Consider the following 4,531-nt stretch of genomic DNA (forward strand, 5'->3'; position numbering starts at 1 on the left):
TTTTTTTGATTTTTTTTGAATTTTTTATGCCCGTTTCAAAATGCGGTCAAAACGGCGGGAATGACCGTTCCTAGCTAGTGGTTGAATCTTGAATTTTTTTGGTGTTTCTATGATTAAATAGGTACTTATGTAACTAGAAATGATTTTTGGAAAAAATAAATAGCAAACTATGAGGCAGCTGCAGTTCAAATTTGACCCGCTTCCAACTGAATCGGTGGAAATTTGTCTTTTTCAGGAGAGGTGGATCAAAACTTTTTGCACCCAACCATTTTGTCATTTGTGCATTAAATATGGCCTAGTATTTTAGAAAAATGATTTGGTCCAATTTTGCAACAATTATTTGGGAGGTCCTTCACAAAAAAACCTCCTTTTGGGCACTCAAAAAATGGAAAATGGTTTTTTCGTCCAAAGAAAATGAAAACTTCATTAGGCAACATTGTTTGCTATTCCAATATGCACCCTTGTGCACAATATGAGATCATTTGAACAAACTATGCCATGGATGTGGCCATAAGATTGATCATTTGGCTTGAAAGCCATTGATCTCCACACATAATAGCTCGTTCTGAGAACACTTTTTTAAAATAATTGCCGTATTTCAAGTTTGTTATTTTTCCTAAGAACTTGGCCACATATAATGACACAACGCGAAGGTTTCCCAATTTTTTGATTTTTTTTGAATTTTTTATGCCCGTTTCAAAATGCGGTCAAAACGGTGGGAATGACCGTTCCTAACTAGTGGTTGAATCTTGGAATTTTTTTGGTGTTTCTATGATTAAATAGATACTTATGTACCTAGAAATGATTTTTGGAAAAAATAAAGAGCAAACTACAAGGCAGCTACAGTTCAAATTTGACCCGCTTCCAACTGAATCGGCGGAAATTTGTCTTTTTCATGAGAGGTGGATCAAAACTTTTTACACCCAACCATTTGGTCAAGTGTGCATTAAATATGGCCTATTATTTTATAAAAATGATTTGGTCCAATTTTGCAACAATTATTTGGGAGGTCCTTCACAAAAAAACCTCCTTTTGGGCACTCAAAAAATGGAAAATGGTTTTTTCGTCCAAAGAAAATGAAAACTTCCTTAGGCAACATTGTTTGCCATTCCAATATGCACCCTTGTGCACAATATGAGATCATTTGAACAAACTATGCCATGGATGTGGCCATAAGATTGATCATTTGGCTTGAAAGCCATTGATCTCCACACGTGATAGCTCGTTTCTGAGAACACTTTTTTAAAATAATTGCCGTATTACAAGTTTGTTATTTTTCCTAGGAACTTGGCCACATATAATGACACAATGCGAAGGTTTTCCAATTTTTTGATTTTTTTTGAATTTTTTATGCCCGTTTCAAAATGCGGTCAAAACGGCGGGAATGACCGTTCCTAGCTAGTGCTTGAATCTTGGAATTTTTTTGGTGTTTCTCTGATTAAATAGATACTTTTGTACCTAGAAATGATTTTTGGAAAAAATAAATAACAAACAATGAGGACGCTGCAGTTCAAATTTGACCCGTTTCCTACTGAATGAGCGGAAATTTGTCTTTTTCATGAGAGGTGGATCAAAAAATTTGACACCCAATCATTTGGTCAATTGTGCATTAAATATGTCCTAGTATTTTAGAAAATTGATTTGGTACAATTTTGCAACAAATATATGGTAGGTCCTTCACAAAAAAAGTCATTTTGGGCACTCGAAAAATGATTGAAAATAGCTAGAAAGATCAGAAATGCATAGAAATTGGTCCTTATCCATAAAATGTGGTCTAAATCTAGTGAAAATTTGTGTGGTGCCATTTTGCAAAATATTTTTGATAGCTACTTCACAAAATCCCTCTATTTTTAGTACTTAGACATTTTTTTAAATCACCGTTTTTTTCGAACCAATCACGACTCTTCCCACGGATTGATGACATGGCGCCCATCCATCCATCCATCCATCTCTCCATCCCACATCCATCCATCCATCTATTTACAGAAAAAAATAAAATAAAATGAAAAAGAGATACCCCCCACCCCCCACCCGCAGCCCAAACCCTAGGTCAGATCCCATCGACCCCCCCATCGCACCCCTCCTCTCCTCGCAGCCGCCGCACTCCTCCTCCCTCAGATCCTCGCCGCCACCACCTCCTCCCAGATCCCCGTCTCCCCGACCCAGACCTCCCTCTCTCTGCCATCCCAAACCCGCCGCCGGCCTCCCCCACCCCCCCCGCCGCCGACCTCTTCATCGCCCCCAGCGCTGGCCATCCTTCCTTCCACCATCCAGATCCCCTGTTTCCTCGCTGTCTCGCATCGCCGCTACCACCCCCCTCTGGCGGAGCTCGTCGCCGTTCCCCACGCCCTCCTCCTCTCGCCCTCCCCTTCCCACTCCCCACAGCGACGGCCGATGGCCTCACCGCGGCGCAAAATCCCCCACCACCATGAAGCAAGCCAGGATGTTCCCGTGACGGCCGTTGGTGTCCCCGCCGCTGCCACGGGCCCTCGCCGCCGAGGCGCCCGTCTCCGTGCGGCGGCTGCGCGTGGTGCGGTGCATGGCCAAGGAGCGACGGGTGCGAATGGTGGCGAAGCAGATCCAGCGGGAGCTGGCGGACATGCTGACCCGCAACCCCATCATGCAGCGCGCCGTCCTCCCCGAGGCCGCCCTCGGCGCCGACCGCTACCTCTCCTCCCCCACCACCATCGTTGACGTCGAGCTCTCCAACGACCTCCAGGTCACGCCCGGACTCTCCCTCAAAACGATGCGGCTGCGCTGCAATCTGGGATGCTGAGTTCCTTGTCTCTGCTCCGGTTTGTGTCTGCAGGTGTGCAAGGTGTATGTGTCCGTGTTCGGGGAAGAAGGTGGCCATGGCCGGGCTCAAGGACAAGACCAAGTACCTCCAGGTCACGCCTGAGCTCTCCAACGACCTCCAGGTCACGTCTGCTTACTTCCCATTTTGTTTATAGACCATTATGCTAGTTTCTGTCTTGTTTAATTGGTTAATTGTTCATGCTTGAAGTTAATTAGCTGGAGTAGTTGGTTAGTTACACACTGGTTGGTGCATGCTAGCTCAAGTGTATACATGCATGGATGTATGTGTTTTGTAGTTGAAGGAGTTCATTCTGTGCAGCCGGAGGCGTACAAGTTCAAGATCGGCGATCGGGTTTTTCGGAGGCCCGGAGACCCACCCCTGGACCAAGTTATGGAGATACTACAGAAGCTCAAGGATAAGTCTCAAGATGAAATCTAGCTAGCTGGCTACAGTATGCCTTATGCTCTCGTTGATTTATTTCTTTTGCGCTCTTTTGCAGTTCTATATTGATGAGTGAGCGATCTGGTAGCAGCTAGCTAACTGCCTCTAGATTGTAACCCTGTTATGGGATGTGTGGTTGCGCATGCGTTCTGCATTGTCAAATGTGTTCTCTGTTGTCACACATTGTATGCAATGTTGTTCATAGTTTTTATATTTGTTGTCATGCGATGCGGTCACTGAATTGCTCAAATTTGCTGGCCAAGTACTATGTAGTGTTGTTCTATGCTAGGCTACCAGGCTAGGTAACTTCTGTATCAAAATCATGGATTCTAATCTTTACTATTATCTGCCATGGATCAACAATGATGCATCACAGGTAGTAGTAGTAGAGTCGGACTTGGTGCTGCATTGCCCAGTTATTAGCTCCTCGATCTGTTGCTCACAGCGTGGGGTCAGCACTTTACCTCAACTTGTCTGCATTTTCTCTCACACACTAGACTTGCTCATCCATAACACAATGGCAGTGCGTGAGTGAGTCCTGTAGGTATGTATGTTTTTGGGCTGGTTGTAGATGGGTTTGTATGTTATGGTAGTGTGCTTGCTCTCCCTGCTCTGCTTTCGCTTGTAGAAAAGAAGAGCAGAGCAGGGTAAGTAAAACACACTAGAAACTCTCTAATTAGAACACCAGATGCTGTGCAACTCCCTACTAGTAGATACCAACCACATGTATCTACAGATTTACTACTAAATCCAATTACAGTACTACCCGAAGTTGTGTGATTCCTTCCATTCTATGATTGATAAAGGAAGTACTTCATTAGTAACGAGACATGCTAATCTGGTGCTGAAATTTATAAGCAATTAAATTGTGCAGAATTAAGTTTCACATTCAAATCGATGGTATGTCATGTGTGCACCATGGACAGAAATTTCAGAGTCAATAGAAAGAAATTCTACTCTTTACTGCAGAACAGTATACAACATTACTTTGTTGGTTGCCTGCTAATTGTGTGCAAACTGCTTATCGATAGCTTATCAAGCACTGCCTGACTGGCTCGCATCGCTCTGCTGTCGTAGTTGTGCCGTCAGTGCTCTTTCCTCTCTGTCTATCTATGACAGCAGGATTCATGCACCAAACCAAGAACCTGAATCTTTTGTTAGGATGCTAGTAAACTAGGTTGTACTCCTTCCAATTGCAAGTTGGATAGAACATGCAATTAAGGCACAGACATACATGGATTCTGGTTCAATTCGTATGTATGTCTATATGTGCATGCTTACGACTTTGACTAA

At 43.7% G+C, this 4,531-nt stretch overlaps 1 pseudogene; it reads left to right on the top strand.

The window, feature by feature from the left end:
- Positions 1 to 2,443: 2,443 nt before the first annotated feature.
- On the top strand, positions 2,444 to 3,314 carry LOC125519032 (annotated as a pseudogene).
- The last annotated feature ends 1,217 nt before the right edge of the window (positions 3,315 to 4,531 follow it).

This window comes from Triticum urartu, chromosome 7 (assembly GCF_003073215.2).
Source record: "Triticum urartu cultivar G1812 chromosome 7, Tu2.1, whole genome shotgun sequence".
Classification (NCBI taxonomy): Eukaryota; Viridiplantae; Streptophyta; class Magnoliopsida; order Poales; family Poaceae; genus Triticum; species Triticum urartu.